The sequence below is a fragment of the Fukomys damarensis genome, unplaced genomic scaffold, assembly GCF_012274545.1.
Source record: "Fukomys damarensis isolate Sample0158 unplaced genomic scaffold, DMR_v1.0_HiC HiC_scaffold_14, whole genome shotgun sequence".
NCBI lineage: Eukaryota > Metazoa > Chordata > Mammalia > Rodentia > Bathyergidae > Fukomys > Fukomys damarensis.
In genome coordinates, this window is record NW_022900926.1 from 71,145,893 (window position 1) to 71,170,090 (window position 24,198).

Genomic DNA, 24,198 nt, shown 5'->3' on the forward strand with positions numbered 1-24,198 from the left:
TTTATTGCACTGTAGAGTCAATCTATATTATTGAAGACAACCAAGTGGAAACAACCCAAGTACATGTCGCGCTTGCAGTAATTGAGCCCCACTTGTGGTCCCTGACATGACAGGAGAGTGTGCTCCGCTTGGCGTGCTGGGAGCTGGAGGAGAGGACTTGTGGGAAGGCAGGAAGGTGGCTTGGGTAAATGGAGCATGAGTGCATTATGAAAGAGCTAAGCTTCTTAAGGATGTCACCCAAGTATGAAAAGACATGACAGTCTTTAGGGAGCAGAGCTGAACATACAGTTCTATCTTCCCTTCCAGAATGTTCCAGGGAAATGCTCCATTTAGGGAGGGTAGAACAGAGGTCCATGAAAACAGAACACATGCTCCCCAATGTCAGTCATCTTTGCAGACATTTCACAGATAGCTGCCTGGACTGCTGATAGGTAACGCGTGCATGGTTTCTGACAATCATGTTTCCACAGGTTTGTATCTATTTCAGTCTTCTCTATCAGTTGTTCATATGAGCCCAGAAGCCTTCCTACACCAAGTGGGTAAGTAGTACACAGAGGCTAATTTCTGGAACTTTGCACTCCAGGAAGAGTACTTGTAGGAGAGTGGTACAATCTTTTGGATGCAAATTACCCTCCCAGATTGGCTAAGTAGCACTATCAGTTGGGTCACAAGTGGGATATAGGTTAGCCTAGAAGGGAGGAGGCAACAACTGCTGGGCTGTTTTAGTTTTCCTAGCTTCAGCCTCCCTCTTTCCTCTCTCCCTAGCAGAATGTGTGTCAGCCCTGTTAAGTACTTTATACCAGATACTTAAGGATACGTCTTTTTTATTTGCTTTCCACAGATTAAAAAAAAAGAGTCTTTCACCCCTTAGCTCTCATATTTGGTCTGATTTAGGGAGATAAATTTAATAGTAACAATTGAAACATTTCTTTCAACAGATTGAGCTGACCAGTAAAAAGTTCACTGATTCAGATGTATCTTTAAGCAAAATGTGTTTCTCCAAGCATGAGGCGAATCATGGCTGTAGCTTCTTTTTTGCTGAGGAAGAAAAACATCACAGCAGCCTGTGAAAATGTTTGCAAATATAATCTGCTTACATTTTTAATCAGAAGTGGAATTTGAAAAAGAACCCCTTTAATGTATTTTTTTCTTCAAAGAGCTGTTAGGCTAGGAATTAATTTCATTTATTTTTTTCCTTTTAAGTTAAATCTGTGACTTTCATGAACATCATGTTTTTACAGAAATAAAAATTACACAAATATTTTGGAGAATAGGGATATAAATTTGAAGTGTAATACATGACTAGGATCACAAGAAGTGAGTTGTTCTAAATAACAGTTTTACTGATTACTCACTGTTTAACTTTGTAGGTTACAAACTTTAAATTTTTTATTCTTTTGAATAAAAACTAAGATTTGGTTATTTTTCTTTTTTAAAAAACAGAATATACTAAACATTTAGATTTTTCTTGGTAGATGATTATTATGGTTAAGAGCTTTTTTTAAATAAAAATAATGCTGTCACAGTTTATTGAAGTATCATTTTTTTCTGTTTGTGCTCAGGGTTGAACCCAGGGCCATCTGCATGTTAAGTTTGTACCCTAACCCCAGCTATATCCCAGTCCTGAAGTATATGTTGTCTACCATTGTGTTAAATTATCATTCCTGTATTGTCTCAAGTAGTTTTTTTTTCTAGAAGTTTTTTTTTGTTTCATTTTAAAATTTTGTCAGTGTGCACCTTTTCAAATGTTGATATTTTCATTAGTTAATCATTTACAAATCAGCTGTCAGGGCTGGGGATTTAGCTCAGTTGTTCCAACGCCTGCTCACAAGCACAAGGTCCCAAGTTTGATACCTGGTACAAAAAAAAAAGAAGAAGGAAAAAATGCTAGAAATGCTCACTAGAATATTCAATAAAGAAAGAGTAAAATGGACTTGAAATAGGGCCAAAGATGCCCCCCTCAAACCTATTATAATTTTTAAAAATTTTTACTGTGGAAACTTCAAATCATACACAGCAGTAGAGTTAACAGAATTATGAACTATCCTATCTCCCCACTTCTATTTATGTATCATCCAGTTTCAACAATTAACCAGCTTCTGGGCAGTGTTATTTCCTCACTACCTTCCCAACTGTCCCATACCACAGTCACACACACATGTAAACACACACAGCACCCAGATTAAAGGCCAACCCCCACATCAGCATGAACTCATATGTATCTTACAAATGCAAATACTTACATATAGAAATGTGTGGACACATTTGTATTTATAGTGTTTAGTCTACACATACGTTTTCTTGCTCTGTCAGCTGAGAGAGCCTAGAAGCGATGGCACCGCAGTCATGAGGAGCATACTTAGAGCCCAGATCTTGGTTTCTCATACTGGCTTCCTATAAAAACAAATTTGGATTCTTTGGGGAAAATGACTGATTTTTAAAAACTGGGGCACAAAATATTTAGGATGAGCCTGAAGTTAAAAAGTGCCAGGCAGGAGGTGTTGCTTAGTGATAGAGCACTTGCCTAGCATGAGCAAGGGCCCAGCACCATGGGGGAAAATGCTAAACACACACAAAAGCATAATTATGAGGATATGGCAGAAAGAAATAGAAGCTAACTGAAAAAATTCCTGAAGGCCAAAGCCAAAAGAATTTGAGTAAAAAAAAAAAGCATTATACTTTAAAGGATAAAACAAACATCCATGAGTCTATACTGATAGAAAGAAATTATTGAATAAATTAATGAGAAAGAACAGACAAATCTCTTATGCAGAGAATTCTAAATAATTTGGATAAATGTTCCATCCTTTAGTAGGGGGAACATAAAATCCCTCACTAACGAGTTCCTTCCAAAGAATACAGTATGGAAGCAAGATAAAAGGGTGGTTTTATAGTGGAGAAACCTGACAGATAGTATCTCAGTGAGGTGGTCAAGATCAGCATCAGCATTGGTAGGTCACTTTGATGGTAGGTACCCTTGATAGAATGTGATTGATATCCATATTGACATCTGGGGTCTTCTGCCCCAAAACTCAGAACCCCAGTCTAACCACACAAATTGCAATGATTTATTCTACAAAATAAGTGACCAGTGTTCTTCAAAACTGTCAAGGTCAAAGTTAACATAAGCCTGAGAAGCTGTCACAACTATCAGGAGTCCAAGACATGATAACTAGATGGAGTGTTGTGATATGATCAGTAGATCCTGGAACAGAAAAAGAACATTAGGAAGACTGACAAAATATGCACTTTAGTTAATGGTAGTATATCAATCTTGACTCATTCATTGTAACAAATGAACTGTATTTGGGCAAGATGTTAATAACAAGAAACTGGGTATGGTGTACATGGGAAATTGCTGTGCTCTTTCTCAGTTTTTCTGTAAATCTAAAACTGGTCTATAAAATAAGGACTAAGACTGGGACATAGCTCAGTGGTAGAGAATTTGCTTAGAGTACACAAGGCCCTAGGTTCAATCCTGAGCACCACAAAATAATTAAAAACTAAAGTCCATTAAACTAAAAAGCATTCCTATATGTATTATTTCTTCCATATATTTAATGAAATATATCTATATGTGTGTATGTACATTTTTTAAAAAATACCCACAATACTGCTACCATACCAAAGAAGTTTTTTGTTTGTTTATTTTGCAGTCCTGGATATTGAACCCAGGGCTTTAGCACTGAGCTCTGTCCCACCCTTTGTTTGTTTGTTTACTTATTGAGATAGGGAAGCTCTAAACTGTGAGGTTGCCCAGGTTGAGTTTAAACTTATGGTCCTCCTGCCTCAGCATCCCACAGTGCCAAGATTATAGGCTTGCACCACCATGCCTGGCTCTAAAGAAGTTATTGATAATTAATATTATAAATATCCCATCATTGTTCTAATTTCTATTTTTTTGAAGATATTTTTATAGTTGATTTGAGTCAGGATTAAAACCAAGTCTGCACCTTGCATTTGGTTAATACGTTGCTTAAACCTCTTATTAATGTATAGTAGCTCCTCCTTTCCTATTTTTTTCTTGCAACTTATTTATTGAGGACCATAGGTCATTGTTTATGTAGAATTTTTCACATCCTGGATATGAGTGGCTTTATCCTCATGGTGTCCTTTAGCTTTCCTCCATCTCCAGTATTTACTGGTAAACAGTAAATTGATCATTGGCTCTTGATTAGATTATTTTAGCAAGAATATTTTTCACATGGTGCTTTGTATACACATCATATCATGAGGCATTTAGAAGTCTCTCTACTTTATGCTATGACAGTAGATGTCACCTTTTTTTTTTGTTTTGGTTTTTTGAGACAGGGTCTCAACTATGTGGTTGAGACTGACCTGGAACTCACTGTAGTCCAGGCTGGTCTCGAACTCACGGTGATCCTCCTACCTCAGCCTCCTGAGTGCTGGGATTACAGGCTTGTGCCACCACTCCCGGCTTTGTCATCCTCTTGATCTGTTCTTTTAAAAACCTTTTACCTGACAGTGTTAATAGCCCTTGATCCCTGTTGCCTAGATCTGTTGGCTCAGTTTTCACCACAGTTGTTAACTGGGATTTTTCTTATAAAAGAAATTCCATTCATTGGTTATTTTTTTATCCTGAAAAATAGTTCAAAAGAAAAGCAGGATAAATGTTTGATTTTTCTCCCTCTTTGCTCACTGATGATTTCTAGTGGGAGCAAATGTTGGATGGCAAAATATAATAAAAAAAATGTTGTGTCTGGCAGGGGATCTCTCTCCCTTCCATTCTCTTTGGGGCCTTACCCTTAGTCCAGTGAAAAATGGAGAAATGGGGCTCAGTGGAAAATAGGGAAGTCAAGACTGTAAAGGTACAAATCTCCAATGATGAACGTCACGATAGTGTATTCCTAATAGGTACCAATAAAATTAATTTTAAAAAACTGATACAGTGCTAAGCAAAAGTTTATTTAAAGTGGGGCAAATGCAGAGAAAGCAGAAGAATAGCGATCTTGACAACAGAGTGGTGCTACAAGATAGGGGGCATCTTGCTTGGGATGGCCCAATGAGTTTGAGATACGTCTGTACTTACATGGGCAAACTGTTTTGTTGACTGGTATGGACTGGGCCCGTTGGGGGCTTAGCTGTTGTTTCTGGGAAGGAGACAAGGTCAGCATACAGTAAATGTGAGCAGCACTTCCATATAGGGCACAGTATGGTATGTTTTTTAAAGCCCATTGGACAATTGTACAATTGCAGATAAGCATATGATGAATTTGCAGTGTTTGTCATCTGCATTTTGCCCTGGGTTTTTTATGTCTCTCTACTCTGCCCCTACATAGGAAGTGAGTATTCATGTAAGTAGGATCAAAAGTAGTACATTTTCCACTTACCAGTTTTCAGAATAAATATTGATTGCTTTCAAAACATCTAAATGTGACCAGTGAATTTCATCGTTGTTATCTGTGCTGTTTGTAACTATATAAAAGTCACGTTAATGAATACACTATCAAGGAAAATAAAAGGTGGAAAACACTGATCCATTAGGCTTATGAGTCGTGGGTGGACTTTCTCTGTTTAAAAAGGGACATTTATGCTGGGTGTGGTGGTACATACCTATAATCCCAGCACTTGGGAGGCTGGGGCAGGAGGGTTGCCATGAGTTCAAAGCCAGCTTGGAATACATAGCAAGACCTTGTCTCAAAAAAAAAAAAAAAAGAATGAATGAATGAATGAATGACATATGAAATATTATTAAGAAAGACATACCAGAAGAAGAAAATAACAGGAAGCAGATGATGTTCCCGCAAGGGTGAATGATCCCTGACACTGTCCCTGGGACATTAAAGGCATGAGAGACAGGAAAGAGAACCAAGTGGTGGATATAGCACAATGAATAAATAAGGAGCAGTAGAAAAAAAAAAGAGACATACATACTGTAGCAAGAATGTCACTTACAGGGCCAGGGATGTAGCTCAGTGGTGCCACACCTGCCTGGCAAGCACAGGCTCCTGAGTTGAATCCTTAGTACTGAAAAAAAACAACAAAATAAAACCAAATCCAAGGTCCAGGATATAGCTCAGTGGAGCTGTGTCTGCCTGGCAAGCACAAGGTCCTGAGTTGGATCCCTGGTACTGGAAAAAGAAAGTCACAACATTCTGCATTCCAGTAATATTAGTTACTGATCACTTGTTTTGCAGTTTCTTTCCTGGATTCCTTCTCTTCTCCAAAAGCTGACTGAACTATCAGATTAAGAGTTCAGTTTTCTTTTTCTACTTTTTTCTTTTAACTTATGTGGAATATAAAATAATTTTCTGGATGTGTAATTTTTTAACACAGGCTGGTCTGTCATGTTCTGTACCAACCATGAAATAGATTTCTCCTAGGTACACTGAGATATAAACATGTTTTAGCTTATTCTCTGAGGAATCCAACACAGAGTTGACATATGATAATATCTTCATAACACAAGCATTGCTTACTTAGAGTAAAGAATGATTACATTTGCCAAACTAGACTATGACTCAGAAGTTAATTTACAGTAAGATTGAAAAAGACAAAAGAAACCATCTTGCAACGTAGCTGTGGTCATTTTCTGAAAAACTGTATATTCAGATATTGTTAATTGTCACTGTTACACCCTCGCCAACATTTTTAATATAACTATCTTGCTAGGTATTACTGTATAATGATTTTCAGATTTTTTTAGTATTGTGTTTTTTAACTGATATTTCAAGTTAAAAAATGTGGTTTTTTTTTTTCCTCCCTTTGTAATAAGGATTGAACTCAAGGCCTTTGCACTGAGCTATATCACCAGTCCTTTTTATATATATTTTTTTTTCTACTTTTTTTTTTTCATACCAGGGATCGAACTTGGGTCCTTGTGCTTGCGAGGCAGGTGCCGGAACCACTGAACTAAATCCCTGGCTTTTTAATATATTTTTAAAAATGGTCTCACTAAATTGTTCAAACAGGACTTGGATTTGCAATCCTCCTACTTCAGCCTCCCTCAATATCAGGCTTCATAACTTTGAAACATTTAAACATATGGTATTAACCATTCATATTCTTGTTTCCTTTTTGTCACTAAGGTTGGGGCAAACTTGGGTAGGTCTTTTTTTTTTTAGTTCATTGTTCTTATTTACTCTCCTACCCTATTAATAAACACTGTGTAACAGGTTATCTTTTAACCATAAATTAAGATAAAAAGCTCTACAAAAAGATACTTTCCACAGGCCACGCGTGGTGGCACGTGCCTGTAATCCCAGCACTCAGGAGGCTGAGGCAGGAGAATCACTGAGTTTGAGACCAGCCTGGGCTACATAGTTCCAGTTAAGTCTCAACTACATAAAGAGACCCTGTCTCAAAAAACAAAATAAAACCAAGATACTTTCCATTAGTTTCTAGGTTTTTAGAATAATTATACAAAATCATCCAAAGATTAAATAAGAGCTAGTTCTTTAAGGAGAATTGGAGGCAGTGGCAAATCAGTTCTGCTGGTTATTTAGCTCTTTATATATTTAAAGTACACAGGAAATATTTTAATCTAAGAAGTACTTTTATCTCTAAAGGAATTTAAAAACAATGAGAAGGTAGAAGAAATAAATACACATGAGAAAATGAAACTCCAACTGAACAGGAAATAAGAAATTAACGTTACCTGTAATGAGTGCTTTGAGAGAAGGATTTCAGCATACTATGGTCATCTGGGAGGCCCCTGGGCTGGACTCTACCAAATGAATCAGTTGGGTTGGTACAGGCAGGTGAGATGATATTCTGGGAGGGAAAAGCCCGTGGGCAAAAATAGAGAGACAGGTAGACGCGTGTGTTTGGGGAAAGTAAAACAAGCCAGTTTGGTCAGAGTGGATGGTTTGTACAAGAACCCAAAGGCAAGATTCCCTGAAAGATGGAGACTGCTGTCCTGCTCAGGACTTTAAAACTGTGTGGTTTATCCTGAAGAGAGTAGTGAATTGTGGAAAATTTTTGATTTGGAAGGTAGCTATGCTAACTGCTGTATCACCAACGCCTCCGAAAAATTTTGATTTGGAAAGAACAAATGATTTAATTTAGAGGTACTGGCAGAGAGAGACAAGAGGCAGGCCAACCACTCAGGTCCTGAGCTCAAGGCCTAAGAAGAAGCCAATGACTTGACATTTTGAAGAGAGACACATTTCCTCTTTCATGGAAATCAAAACATTGTCTGAGGGCTTTCAGAGAGATCACTAGTGGTTTCTACTGGGAGCAAATGTTGGATGGTGACATAGAGTAGAATAGGAAAGGAGTACTCATGTAAGATAGGATCACAGGTAATACATTTTCCTCTTACCAGGCTCCTGTTTTATGATCTCGTAGTATTTTGTTTTATGATGTTACTGTTCTGCTTCTCTGAAGAATAGGCAGGCACCATTGAACTCATATTTCAGTTAGATCAAGTATATTTCCAACATTAAACCAATGGAGTATAATTATGTTAACTTTATCTATTCTGAGCGCAGAGGAGTCTCTTTATCCCAAGGAAATGGGAATGTGTTACTTTTTGTACAAGTTTGTTATACAAGTGGGATTAGCGGTACAGCAACGTGGAAAAAGCTGTCAAACACTGGAAGCTTGTAGATTTGATCCTGTGATGTTTCTCCTTATGAATGGTTGTAGGACCTGGGGCATCTCACTCATCTTTCTTGGACAGCATCACTTAAGGAAAATAAGTTCATAAACTCCAAGGCTCTTTCCAGCTGTGCTCTTCTGTGATTACATTAAGTCAGATCTAACACCAAAAGTGCATTTAATGCAGTAGATTTCTACACACACTTTGAGTCAGAGTCTGGTTGAATTTCCCCCAAGGCTATGACAGTAAGGAATGATGCAGCAATGGGCTTATCTGTGATTAATTCATGGGAAACTTCAGGTAGAATTTTTCCTTTTTTAAATGTTGATTGTGAGTGAAGTGTATTAAGTCATTCAGTAAGCTGCCTCCCCGCCGCATCACCCTTAAAAGTAGGTTAGCTGGCAGATATAATTTAATGAATGACATTCTTTTTTGAATTTTTAGGGGCTGGTTGCTGGGGGGTTTATGGATTTTTCAGGAACAGTCATCAAGGCACATGAAGTGAGGCCAGTATCTTACTCCAAACCACAAACATCTTTGCAAAAGCTGAAATCATAGTGAGTTGGTTAAAAACATGGATTCTGGAGTTACATCTGCTGTGGTTCAAATCCAAGTCCTGCCGCTCAATATTTGTATGACTTTGAGCTAGTTACTAAACCTTTCAGAGCTTCAGTTCACTCATCTGACTGAGGTCATTGTGAGGTAAAGTATGTTTATTACTTGTAAAGTGCTTAGAATACTTACCTTCCTTAACCACTTGGTAAAGTGTTGTTGTTAATGGACAAGGCAAGGAAAAAGATAATTATTTAGGAAAGCTTCCTGGCATAGAGAACTAAAGGTAGAATTACATGGGACCCAACATTTCTTCGTCAATTTGAGTCCAGCTGTTTTGGTGATTTTTTCTTATTGGTCTTCTTATAATTTCAAAGCCACAAAAATGACATTGTTCTAATTATTGTTTTGTCCTATTTGCATTTTACTAAAGATGAGAATACTTTGTCAGTTTGGGGTACATACTTATTTCTGAAGTGCCGGAAGAGAGGGTTAGAGATAGAAGGGAATCTTGTTGGCACTGTGCTTTCAGTAGGTAGTGAATATTCATGGGAAAGGTGTTTCCTGGGGAAAGTTGTGCTATAATTCCAGGAACTAAAATGTCAAGGTCAACCGAGGCTACCCAAGAGTAATCCTTTCCAAGCTCCTTCATTTCAGGGAACAAATTGAGGTTAATCTTCATCTTATAGTTAATGAGTTACCTCAGGTTATCTCAAATTACGAGTATGCTTGAAAGCTATAGCTAGTGTATAAATTTTTAAAAATTTACAGTAAAAGACACATTGCCATTAAATCCCCTTAAATATTCAACATACTCTCTGTAGCTTCAGGCACACTTATCCCATCATTCTTGGCAATGTGTCTTTTACTGTAATAAAATTTTCCTCAAAAATATAAACATTGATTATATTTTTCAGTCACCTCTTGAAAGTTTCATTTATTTAAGCTTTAAGAAGCCCTAGCAAGTCATTTTTTTTTCTGTCATCTCTGGTGAGCTGAGCAAGTTTGGAGAGGATGTGCTTGAGCACCACCTCCTTCCCTGCAGGGAAGGGGATAACTGGGCACAAGCTCCTGACCTCATGCAAAGGAGACGGAACAGCTACCGGTCTTCTTGGCAGAGTGCAGAGTGGGCCTCTGAGCTGGGATGCAGCGTCCACCGGGTGAGACTAGCTGTGGAGGGACATTACCCTCACCACTGCCTCTATAGGTTTGGAAGGTTGTAGGATAATCCTTCCTGTTTCCTTTTTAGGTTAGATCTACACATTGTGTAAAAGCTCCTCCATAATGAGGGTGCACACAAATTAAACACAAAATAATGAATGTGTGTGTGTGTTTTTTTTCTTTTGTGTTAAGATTAGATCTCTCTTATCTTTCCTTCTATTCCTTAATTCCAATTATGTTTGTAATCAACTAAAGCAGTTACACTGTGGTTTACACTGAGACTGATGACAGCTGCAATCTGGAAACTAGTGCCTGTGCTGAGTTATAAAATCTTGTGCTGAAAGTAATTGCCGTGTGGGTTAATGCCTAAAGATTTGGGTTATGCCTCTCATGCATCAACTAAGAACAGTGTGATATTTGGCACAGCACAAGTCAATGGAAATTCAAATATATTTTAGACCCAAACATACCATTTTTGTAGAACATGTATAACTCTATATACCTTCTACTTTGAATATTGAATGTAATAATATAGAGAAAATGTTTGCCCCTCCTCCAATTCATATTGAAAATGTACCCCATGATATGATGATATTACAAAATGGGTCCTTTGAGAGGTTATTGGAATAGGAGGGTACAGTCTTCATGAATGAGATTATTGTGCCTATAGAAAAATACCCCATTATTTACCCATGTGTGTCCTATTTATTTCACTTAAGTGTATGGCCTCAACGTGTATCCATTTATCTATAAATGTCTCTAGTTTCTCATTCTTTATGGCTGAGTAGTCTCCATTTTATATATTAACCTGCATCTTTATCCTGTCTCCAGTTAATGGACAGTTGGGCTGTTTCTAATTTTTCGCTATTACAATCTGTGCTGCTATAAACATGGGTGCACATATATTGCTGTGGTATGATTTGTTTATTCTTTTGGGAAGATACCTAGCAGGGGAATAGCTGAGTCAAATGGGTCCTCTAATTCAAGCTTTTAAAGGTATCTCCATAATGATTTCCACAATGGTTGCACCAGTCTACACTTCCATCAGCAATGGAGGGTTCCTTTTCTCCCACATCCCTGCCATCAATTGTTATTGTGTGATTTCTTGATAGCAGCCATTTTTTCTGGGGTGAGGTGAAATCTCCGTGTTGTTTTCATTTGCATCTCTTGAATGACCAGTAAAGCTGAACATTTTTTCATAAGTTTATTTGCAATTTTTACTTTTTTGAGAAATGTCTGCTCATTTCAGATGTCCATTTTTGGATTGGGTCTTTAGATTTGGGAGTTCTGATTTTTTAAAGTACTTTCTATATTCTAGATAGTAGACCTTTGTCTGAAGAACAGCTGGTAAAAAAATTTTCCCACATTGTGGGTTGCTTTTTCACTCTGTTGATGGTTTCTCTTTCTGTGCAGAGCTTTTTAATAAGATGAGAAGCTGAAATTGTAAGTAAGGATCAAAATGTATAATAGATAATGTGAAATAGGAAGAAAAGGTCCAAAGGAGAAGGGGAAGTGAGAGGCATAAAGGAAAGGAATAAATATGAGAAAAGGAAAAATTGGAAACACAGTCTTTGTAAATAGGGGTGAAGGGGTTGAAGGGAGGGCAGGAGAACTGGGAAAAAAATAACCAAGATATATCATGTAAAAGGTACAAATATGAATATCATATTATATACCTAAAGTGTACCAGTGAACTTAATGAATAAAAAATAAATTGATTTTTTCCAAACAAATGTAGTTTAGATTTCAATATAAAGTGTAATTTGACTAGGCAGTCAGGATTTTATGCATTATCTAATTTCTTTTTATTTAATGGAATTATTAAATTCAGGTTACAGTGTTAAAAAGGAAAAAGACCCAGAGAGCTAGTTAGTCCCTTCCATCACATGAGAACACAGTGAGAAAGTGATAGGAAGTAGGCTCTCACCAAGCACCAAATCTGCCAGAACCTTCATCTCAGACTTCTCAGCCTTCAGAATTGTGAGAAATAAATTTCGATTATTTGAAAGCCACTCAGGGCCAGGATGTAGGTCAGTGGTGTGCCTACCTGGCAACACAAGGTCCTGTGTTCAATCTCTGGTACCAGAAAAAAAAAAAAAAGGAAAAACGTAAAAGCCACTCAGGCTGTGACATTTTGGTTTAGCAGGAAGAATGGACAAAGCTATATTACTTTACTTTAAACCTGTGTGGCTAAGGAGGCCATGCCTTTTCCAGCTCACTGCTAAGGGAGCCTTATTCTAATCAGTATGTACCTCTACCTAAACATGCACATGTGACAAGAGAAACCTTGCCTGGATAATAGTTGATGTTCAAAAAATATATGAATGAATACAATTCTGATGGGCTTTAATATTAAGAGCATATACTTTGCTAAAACTATGTTCAGAAGTAAACATGCATCTCCAAGGTGTTTTACAAATATTCTCTGATTGCATGTTTATTCTGTCCTTATTTTCAGAAAGTAGGAAGCAGCCAAGCAATTTCTCTATCATGTTGTACATATTTTACCACATTCTTTGTGGATCCTAGACTTCCTCCTTTCACAATTTAGAAGTGCTTCTTTTATCATCTGTGTATTTCTCACATCCAGGTCATCTCATCAGGGTGGACCCCACCTCAGTACCTACACTAATACTTTGAAGGCTTAGATAAAATATGGCAAATTCCACATTCTGATTTTTTTTTGGGGGGTACCAGGGATTGAACTTGGGACCTTGCACTTGCAAGGCAGGTGGGAGAACCACTGAGCCAAATCTCCAGCCCCAACTTTCTGCTACATATGTATACAGTGATATTTTTATAACCCCTTCTGACTTAGTTCAGCCTGCTGTGACAAAATACCACAGACTGGGTAGTTTATAAGTAATAAAAATTTATCTCTCAGTTATGGAGGCTAAAAGCCTGAAATCAGAGCATCAGTCTATTTGAGTTCTGGTGAGGATCTCTTCAGGGTTGTAGACTGCTGACTTCTTATATTTTCACCTGGCAGAGAGAGCTGAAGTAAACATTCTGTGACTCTTACAAGGGCACCAATCCTATTAATGAGGCTCCACCTTTGTGACCTAATCCAAAGGCCCCATATCCTGTTACCATCACATTTCAGAACAGAGCTTCAGCTGACTTTAGAGAGACAAAAACATTCAGTCCAAGCTGGGTGCAGTGGTACATGCCTATAATTCCAGCACTCTGGAGGATCACTATTAGTTTGAGCCCAGCATGAATTACATAGTGCGTTCAAGGTCAGTCTGAACGATGTAGGGAGACCCTGTCTCAAAAAAAAATTTTTTTTTCAGTGCATAACACCTGCTCATTATTTTTTACTGTATTTATTTAAAGAAGTTATATAGAACATTAATAGCAATTTTTTTTCACTTTAGGAAAATTTAGTTAAAGAATTTTATAATCCAAATTTCATTTCCTTGCTCCATTGTCATTCTGTTTCTTAAAACAGAACTATAATTATAAGCTATTCCAAAGTAAACAATTACAAAATTAAAGACATAAATACTTTAAATTAGCTGATAATTCTTTTCCCAAGGTCTATAAACATTTGTTTATACTTTATTTTTATAGTTTACTATTTGTGGTTTTTTGGGTTGCTTTTAAATCAAGTAATCTAGGATTAGCATTGTTTGGTAGACCTGGCATTTGCTCCATTCATAAGGTGCAAAGTCTCCTTTCCTTTAAAAAAAAAACTGCTGTATATTTTGCAATGTTTTTTCCATAATATTTAAAGTTTTTATGTTTAGGGATTTTTCTTCAGTGAAGCACAAGTTTCTTTTCATGGTCCTCACTCAGTTTTAAGCAGTAGGAACTCAGTAGCACTGTTAACCACTCTGGGCAGCCTCTTTAGCTTGGCAGACTTGTAGTACAGCAGCAGCTTTCTCGGCCTCAGAACAGAGAGGCTGTGGAGTCTCAAGGATATGAAGTTCTGAATTATCAATCTCTAACAGCACGCCAGTGATTTTGCCCGTAAGACTAGGGTACATGGCTTGAATAAGTGGAAACAGCCCTTCATCCAACATTTGCTTTTACTTTTGGGGCGGAGGACAGATGGACAACATGGAGGCAAAGGTTCCTGACCTTGCACATGAACAGCAGGCTGTCTCATGGTAACTTGTGGCTATGCATTAGATGTTGCTGAGGACTCCTGTAGCACATTTACACTGTGGAACAGTGCCAACAGTAGGAATAGCTAGGGTTGGCAGCAGCCATAGGACGTGGAGCTGTTGTCTGTTTTGATATGTCTGCAGTACACTGTTGACGTGCCTCATGAAACCTGTGAAGGAGCTGATCTTACAGTACCAAATAGTGGCCTGAGAAGGGCTGGGCAGATAGCTCAAGGCTTATTTTGGAGGGACAAGGTCTGGCACCCTGAGCAGTCCAGTGAGGAATTGGTCTTGGTAGAGCAATTTGATGAGGAGGATGTGTGCAGCATGGTTCTGAGTCTGCAGGATAGCTGCCATTGATGTAACTAAAGGAGATGCTGGCTGGTAGGGATCCACTGCAGGGCTTGGCACAGTTTGTACCTTGCCATTCTCTGCATATACAGCTCTCCTCTGCACTGGACTAAAGTGCATATAGTGGCTTGGTGGCCAAAGACTACCTTTCATTTCTGCTAATTGCTTTAATGGCTTCTGGGGAGGAGAAAACCAAACCCTTTGCTGTGATCATCCTGTATCATAGCCATTGCACTAATGGTTGTTATCAAATAGAAAAGTCTTTTTTGCACTTGTGAGGCAGGTGGCAGAACCACTGAGCTAAATCCCCTGCCCTCAAATAGAAAACTCTTTCTGAAGGCATTCCTTGTCAGTACCATCATCTGGATTTTTCACATAAAAGTTAATGCCCTTGTATCTGGTGATCCTGTCTTGCTTCATCTGTTAAATTTGTGCTTAAGTTCCATCTGATAGTCTACTTTTTTTTAACTCAACCAATGTAAATTTGTTTTCCATTGAGCCCCTTTCCATTCATCTCATTTATTGCTTTCTGTGCATCTTAAAGGTTATAAGTCCTAATCCTTTTCTATCTTCCATTTTCTTCAGTCATTATTTTCACACTTAAGGCAGGTCCAGACTTGCCGAAGAGATCCTTAAGGCACTCACCACCCACTCACCAACTCTGTCTTCTCTAAAATTCTTTTTTGTTGTTTTGTTTTTTGAGACAGGGTCTCACTATGTTGTTAAGACTGACCTGGAACTCACTATATAGCCCAGGCTGGTCTCGAACTCACAGCGATCCTCCTGCCTCAGCCTCCCAAGTGCTGGGATTACAGGTGTGTGCCACCATGCCCGGCATCTCTAAAATTCTTGGTGCAAACATTGGTAAGTTCTTTTGCCCTATCTTCAGATTCTGCTTTTCATTATTTCCAAGACTTAAATTCTGCAACAAATACTTTGTGGCCATTTGGAAGCAAGCATCCTACTCATTTTTTCAGTCACTCTTTCAGCTGCTTTGTACTAGTCAGTGCTTACTAGAGTCAGATGTAGAAGAGTGCAAGACATTTGTCTGCACACTGAAGACCCAGAAGATCCAGTTGATGACCTGGAGCTCATGGCAATGTGCTGTGCAAGTCTGAATCAAGAGGCCAAAGGATCTGCAGTGGGAAAGGCGAAGGATCTGCACCAGATAGGCCCAAGAGCCAGTGCTGGAGGCTGACTTATCTGTGCCCAAAGGCCAAAGGATCTGTTCCAGAAGGCTGAGGGATCTGCACTGGAAGCCAAAAGACAATGTCCAAGATGAAGACAGGGATTGAAGCTTCCACAAAAAAAGAAAACAGCCAAAGCTCTTTCACAGAAAAACAGTCAAAACTCCTCTGAAGAAATGCAGTCGCAAGGAAGCTCCTCCAAGCAAGATCAGCCAAAATCCTTCCCTCTCTTTCTCCTTTATAGACCGTTCCAAAAACAGTCCTCCTTAAAGTGGGTCTTCCATGCCCAGAACCATGCTGACTGAGTTTAGCTGGGCGTTCCCACTCATGTTGACAGTTAACCACCGTATGCTTGCTGTGTCTCACAATGTACAAATCCATAGCCTTGGGACCAACTGTTTTCATCACACACCACCTTACATGAAAGAATATTACAAAAAAGCAGGAAATATTCAGTGCTTTATTTTCAGTGGATTTGTCCAAATTTTTAATTAACATGTTGCCTACTCCACTTTAGCAAAGCAATGGACACCATGTGACGGTGATGTCCTTGTTCTTTAGAGCAATAAAATTCCTGGTGTTCAAAGCACACTCTGGCTGCTGGAAGTACATGTATACGTGTAGCTCAAGGAAAGTTGAGTGATCTTATGTCTGGAGACCCCAATGGAGAGAATGGTTATTACTCCAGTCAAGACAGGGCTGTAGCTCCCTCATGTTGAGAGGCTGTGGAGTAGCCAGAGGTGCTGGGGTTCATCTCAGTATGGCTGCCTACATGGCCACAGGATGCAACCTTTCCACGAGAGTAGAACAAGTGCAGGAGCCTAAGGCTAGGGACAAAAATAACCAGAATTAAAAACTACTCAAAGGCTGTACAACAGGGTGGATCTGCTGTCAGGGTGAAGGAGTGTGTGTGGCAGGTTGATCTTAGCTGCTTCACTAGATTATTTTATAAAAGGGGAAGAAAAAAAAAGACTCTGGCACAGGAAATGCAGTTTTTTGTTTTTGTTTTTGTTTTTTGTAAATTGAGGGGAGGTAAAAAGATGTTTTTAGATTATTATAAAATAACAAATTGGACTGGGGGTTTAGCTCAGTGTGCTGCCACCTGCCTCGCAAGTGCAATGTCCCCAATTCAATCCCTGGTACCAAATAAATAAATAAATAAAATAATAAATGTGTGTTTTGAGCCCACAGCACACCTGCACTTTTAAGAACTGACCACAGTGGAGAAACTAATAACAGATTCTTACATAGCATCACCTTTGGTACATAACATGCCCAGTACTATACTGAATTCAAACAATAACTTCTTTAATGCTTACCACAACTCTATGAGGTAGGCACAGTTATGTTTCCTATTTTTCCAAATGAGAGCACTAAGGAATAGAATCTGTTAGAATAACAAGAACAACAAATACCAAAAATAAAGTTATAAAAACGATATATTCTAAAGCTTTACTTTTAACAAATTAATGTTCTTAACACAAAAACATTCTGCAATATAATTGTGTAATTTATAATTTGAGTATTTATACTTAAAACATTGGTTTATAACATACAAGGTGTGATTTTGTTCCTTATAAATCGAGATAGTGTTTTTAATGTTATTTAGAAATACAAGTTTGTGTTTGAAGCCATTCAAGAACATGAGGTCTGGACCGAATGCTTTCCTCACAACATTTATTAGAGACCTTGGCTTTGATAAAGTTCATGGGTGGCATTTCCTGGACCTTAATTCCAACCTCTCCTCCTCTTTCCAGTTCCTTTCTACTGCTGCCACTAAAATACTAGTGAAAAGGACTTCAATGTAATTTAATAGATTTGGACTTGGCTTTGGTCTAGGTCGCTAATTTTTTCTTGCAAATTCAGTTTTAAAATTACTTTTATTAGCCTGGGATTTAGCTCAGTGGTTCCACCACCTGCCTCACAAGTGTAAGGTATCGAGTTTGATCCCCAGTTAAAAATAATAATAATAATAATAATAAAATAAAATGACTTTCATTAGTTCCATTGGGGTGGTATAATAAGGGATCTAGGATGATCTTACCTCATTATTGTTCATCATTCACTTTAAAAATTGAGATATAAAAAAAATTGAGATATAATTTATTTACTATAAAGTTCACCACTTAAAGTGTATAATTCAGTGAGTTTTATTACATTTATAGTATTACTCAACAATCACTACTATCTAAATCCAGAACATTTTCATCACATCCAAAAGAAAACTTGTTATTATTCCTGGTTTCCTCTTCCTCATACCTCCTGGCGACCATTAATCCTTTTTCCATGTGAATTTGGCCATATGATATAACCTAATGGCCTAATGTGAGTCTAATTAACTCCCAAGGATGCTACTTCCAAATACCATCACATTGAAGGTTAAGGCTACAGCATATGGATTTTGAGGTGACACATTCATCCATAACACTGGGCCACATGGTAATTCTATGTTTAACATTTTGAGGAACTACCAACCTGTTCTGCCAAGTGGCTACACTGTTTTACAATCCCACCAGCAATGTAGGACTCCATTTATCCCCATCCTCATCAACATTTCTTGCCTGTATTTTTTCATTTAGCCATCCTTGTTGGTGTGAAGTGATATGTCATTGTGGCTTTGATTTGTATTTCTATGATAATCAGTGATATTAAATATCCTTTCATATGTCTGTTAGCTGTTTGCATATCCTCTTTGGAGAAATAGCTATTCAAGTCCTTTGTTCATTTTAAAAATAGGTTTTTAAATTTTAATTGTTGATTTTAAGCATTCGATATACTTGGCCTTCGTCAGACATATGATTTTCAAATATTTTTCCCGAATCTGTAGGTTATCTTTTCAGGTTTTTTTTTTTCTTTTTTCTTTTTGAGATAAGGTTTTGCTATGCCGTTTAGGCTGGCCTCCAACACGTGATGATCTTCCTGCCTCAGCCTCCTGAGTGCTGGGATTACAGATGTGCACCACCACACCCAGCCTCTTTTCAGTTTTTTTATACAATCTTGGAAGCACAAAAGTTTTAATTTTGATGAAATCTAATTTATTCTGATGGGTTTTACTTAAGTGCCATAAGAAGCCAAATCTGTATTTTCGCCTGTTTTATAGTTTTAGCTCTTACATTTAGGTCTTAAAGCCATTTAGAGTTAATTTTTGCAATTTACATAAGATAGGAGTGATCATGCTTTTTTGCTAGAAATGCAGTCTTTTTTCTCAATGGCATGGTGCCAAGGAAGACATAATTGCAGGTTCAATTTCCAGAACTTAGACATGTGATGTTTATAAGCTCCAGTCCTAGTGGTTCTGATTAGGCACAGTATGGCAAGCAGTGTGTTACAGGGCAGAGGGCCCTACTAACCCATGACCAAGTTAGAACAGAAATTAGGAGGTGTAGCCTGGAGTTGCAGAGAGCATTTTATGTTAAAAGAAACTTGGCTGCTGCGGTGGAGGTGAAAGTTTAACTTACTGTCACTCTGACAAACTAAATTTACAGAGAGAATAATCAAAAACCTTACCAGGCATGGAATTAAGTCATAAGAGCTGAGATAAAACACATTCGGCAGGCTCTTAAAAGTCCCCATTTATTTGTAATACTCCACGCTGGTCTTAATGGTGATGCAGATCTCAACTGTCTTTGCCTAATCTCCTTTACATGTCCTCTGTGACAGAGCATGAGGAGAGACCCAGGTGACTCCTACCCATAGATTCTCCTGCATTCTCTCTTGGACACTCCATTTGGAACCCCCTTGCCATTCCTAGGTCCCACCTCATGCTTCTCCACCCTACTCTGTGTCCTGCATGGACCACATCAACCAACTGTCTCTAGCTGGTTGTCTGGCTTCCTGTTGGAGTCAGAGGTGCCCTGGCACAAGAGAGAGGAAGGGAAACGAGGCCAGGACATTATTCTCCTGAATTTCTCGCCTCGGGCACTGAATTCTGGCTGTGTCCCTCAGCCCCTGTTAGTATCCTGTCAGCACAGCCCTCTTTGTATCCCTGCGCTGGCAGCTACTCCCTCCTTGCCCTTAAGGCCTGTCATTAGTCTTGGATTGGAGTATCACCCTCCAGTTCTCTCATCAGATTTTCCCACTTGTATCCTTTTCTTTCTTGCAAGACCTGACCATGCTCCTTCACCCCCAATCAGGCAGTTATATGCTGAAGAGGCTAAACTTGAAACCTTGTACTTTTGAGCAAGTGACATGGTACAATTGTGTAAAATACATTGATTTATGTATTCTGTACATTTTTCTAAAATGCCTACTATGTGTTTGAAATGATCATCATAAACCAGCTTTATCAGGTGCTAGGACCTAGGGTAAAGAAGGCATAAAATCTCTGGGCTGTGCTTGGGGGCTTCCATTCTAGAAGAAGGCAGATGTTAACAGAGATGCATGTTACACTACGAGCTAGGACAGGCCCCGGGAGAAGCACAGCCTGGGCAGGAGGCTGAGGAGAGGAGAGTGCTGTTCTAGATAGAACATGTGGTCAAAGAAGGCCTCTGAGGAGACTTGATGTAGATGAAGAATGACCATATGGATATCAGGAAAAGGCACCCAGAAGACAGTAGAATGTACAAAGGCCCTTGGCATGGCAGAGGAGTAGAAGGAGCTCCCTGGTATGACACAGGATAGGTAGAGACAATGGAGGTTGGAGGCAATGAAGGAGACAGAGAAGGAGGATTTGCGACGTAGAGGTAGGTGGAGAACATATCACGAAGAAGCTAAAGGTCATGGTAAGGACTTTGAATTTCATTCTGAACATAATGGGAACCATTGGGAGATTTTAAGCAGAAGAAAGAGAAGAGTTGTTTTATGATTTTAAAGGGGTCCTCCTGGCTGCGATGTATAAACATACCCAGGAGGTCAAGGTTTGAAGCAGGAAGGAGATAGTGCTAAAACAATAGCCCAGGAATTGAAGGACAAGGGGTGAGGGGACTGGCAGCCATCTTGGCCACATATAACTTCAGACAGAACATCAGTATCACCAAGGAGAAAAGGGGTAACACTTGGCCTTGCCTCTTCCTGTATGGCCTCAGACAAGGCCTCCAGCCTCAGGGAAGCTGATTGACTGATCTGTGAAATGAATGTGACATGGTATCACTGGTGTGGGAGTATTATGACAGAGGCCCCTGAAGGTGGCCAGATGTTCCCAAGAGACAGAAGTTAAAATGGAAGTGAGGGTGAGGAGGAAGAGTTGGAGGAGGGGGAAGACGAGGAAGAGGACATCCACAACAATGACAAGGAGACTGGTAAGAGATAGGCAGAGTTTTGAGAAAAGACATAAGGCATCACAGAGAGACAGAGTGGTTTCTGGAGAACAAGGTAGTAGAAGTAGGTGATAGAGAAGAGTGGATAAGAGCATATAATTTGGAGTCCAGCAACTGTGGGATTGAATCTGAACACTAATTCTTAATTCTATACCATTGGACAAGTTATTTGCATTTTCTAAACAAGCTTCTTCATTTGTAGAATGGAACAATAATGTGTACTTTTTCAGATTCAAAGAACTTGTGTATATAAAGTGCTTAGCAAAATGCGTGGGATACACTTAACTCACACAATTCATGGTTCATAAATATAATCTGCTGTCTGGTGTCTCACTCTAAGTCTTCCAGCCATATGAGGGTAACATTTAAATAAAAAGATGGAAACGCCCATTCCATGCGCGAAGCAAAGTCCTACTCCAGTCCCTCACTTCTGACTCTGATTCCTGTCTGAGAACCACTCCCTCTCACTTCTCCTCCCATGCTTCCTTGTGCCAGAGTCGCCCTAAGCCAATCTGCTTCTTGATTTTCCCGAAGCACCACTATCTCAGTGCAGTTATACTTGTACAGTGAACTTTGCTGAGGGCTTGGCAAAGCATGATAAACAATGGAAAATTTCATTGCTTATTGCTATTAATAAAATTTCCTCAGTTGTGCCATACAATAGGAATTTCTCTCTGACCTTCTTTTTTTTTTGGTACCAGGGATCGCACTCATGTCCCTGCGCTTGCAAGGCAGTGGTAAGCTAAATCCTGGGCTCTCTGACCTTTTTTTTCTTTTAATTCCAACCTCTCACAATTTTTAGAAGCTATTCTTCAATTCCTCAAATTTGCATTCTTTTTTTTTTTTTCTGAAGATCTCTATTTCTACTTGGGGCCAATTTTATAATATACAAAAATACCTTAAAATTTTCTCTGCTAAGCCAAGGACCATCTTATTTTAGATCTCTATCCCCTAAAATACATGAAATTTTGAGAGTTTTTTTTTTTTCCTTTTTACCATAATCAGTTTCTTCGGTATGGATGTCTTAGGTGAAGAAGAGCCACATACATTTATGAGTGACATTACTTTGTCATTCTCACCCCCCCACAGAAATGGGAACAGAAATACTGTTTTGTTGAAAAGATTAAAATTTCCTTCTTTGAGTAAATAAGTACCCTGAAATATCACTAGAGAAAAAAACCTAGTGCTTATTGCATAGACTAAAGACTCCCTGCAAAAGTTCCTGCTTCAGGAAAGCAGGGAGAAGCAGTATCAACATCAGGAAGGTTAGAAAGAGCAAGAAGTCTCCTCTGTCCTCTTCTGCAGCAAGAGACCTCTTCTGTCTTCTTCTGTCTGTCAACCTTCCGACCCAGGAGAAGATCCAAACATGAGCTACCTTTGTCAGTGCACAAATGTTTTTGCTTCTCTTAGTTCCTTCCCTGGCCACCAACTTAGTCTTGACCAAGCCCTTTGGAAACCTGGTGTCTCAGTCTCCAGTGTTCCATTCAGGCACCTCCCTGGATAGACATTGCGTGTACTCATCCATCTCCACTTGGCTCATGGCTTTTCCTTCACCTGGGCTGCTGACCCTTCCTTCCACCTAACAAAACTGCTCACGTCCTACCCCATGCCTTCACCTTCCCAAAGTCTGTCCTTACTGCTCTCCTCTTTCTCCTTCCAAAAACTCATAGTTGGTATGACTAATGTAAATACATGCTGCCTTGTTTTTGTCATTGCTCAGGTGTCTATGTTATGGTCCCTGGTTGGTTAAGGTTTTTTAAGTGCATAAACTAATCCTTATATTAAAAATATGATATTATGTATACAGATATTTCTTGTTTAATAACTTACTTGTCAAATGACTCTTTGGACTTATGTGACTGAGGCACACTGTTTGGCCTTACAGCTTGCTGCTTATACTTACAACCTTACAATCTGTCTTTTCTTTTTTTTGGTGCAGTTTTGTTTTGTTTTTCCATACTAGTGATCAAACTCAGGACCTTGCACTTACAAGGCAGGCATGGCACCACTGAGCTAAATCTCCAGCCCTCTGTACATCTTGTTTATAGAGCCTCAGTGTCTCTTTTTGTACAGTATGCCTTGTTTACACAGTACTGTAATTTTTGCTGATTGTACTGTTCAGTACGATACTATAGTTTTATGTTCTGCTATGCATTACAGTACTGCATGTAAGAGTTATGCAAATAAAAGCAAACTTAAGTTGACTTTCCTTTGACCATTTCTTTGTTCTGAATATTATAATGTACATACCATATACAATTCCTCATTTAGCAAACAATTCTGTTAACCATCCTATCACGGGAACAGAACTTGATTGTTAAATGAGGAATGTCTATACTATAGTACCTAGTGCGTGAAAAGTGGCCAAGATAATACTTACAGAATATTGAATAGTTTTCTATCCTGCATAACAAATTATCATAATGTAGTAGCTGAAATCAATGCCAAGTTATTATTTCAGTTTGTACAGATCAGGAGAGCAGACGAAGCTTAGCTGGATCTTGTGTCAGGCTGCCAGAAGGCAACGGTCAAGGTGTCAGCTGGGGCAGTTCCTCATCTGAGCCATAGGGTCCCCTTCCAGGCTCTCATGACTCCTGACAAAATTTGTGCCCTGGCACCTGTCAATAGCCTGCTTCATTAAGGCCATCAAAAGGGAGTCCCTGATGTTTTCTATCCTGATTTCTAGATACTCTTGTACAGGATTTGCCTGTTTAGACCAGGCTCACCCAGGAGCATCTCTTTTCTGAGTAACGCCAAGTCAGCTCATTAGGGAATAATGACATCTGCAAAAATCCTTTCACGTGTGCTGAGTGATGAAACCCATTCGTGGGACTGACATTCATCCTATTCACAGGTCCTGCCTGCATTCAGAGAAGGGATCACATAAGGCAAGTTACACCAAGGAGTCATCTTAAAGATTCTTCCCATGGTAGATATTTTCTGAACAATGGTTTTGATAAATGGTCTTGATTTGATTGTGCTACAAGATCTTGTATTGCTTCCAAATAGTAGGAAAAAAA

At 38.8% G+C, this 24,198-nt stretch overlaps 1 protein-coding gene and 1 pseudogene across 1 annotated transcript in view; one reads left to right on the forward strand and one right to left on the reverse strand.

The window, feature by feature from the left end:
• Crybg1 (crystallin beta-gamma domain containing 1) overlaps positions 1-24,198 on the forward strand; it is a 115,929-nt gene that overhangs the window by 19,075 nt on the left and 72,656 nt on the right. The window lies entirely within an intron of this gene.
• LOC117286033 lies at positions 14,104-18,455 on the reverse strand (annotated as a pseudogene).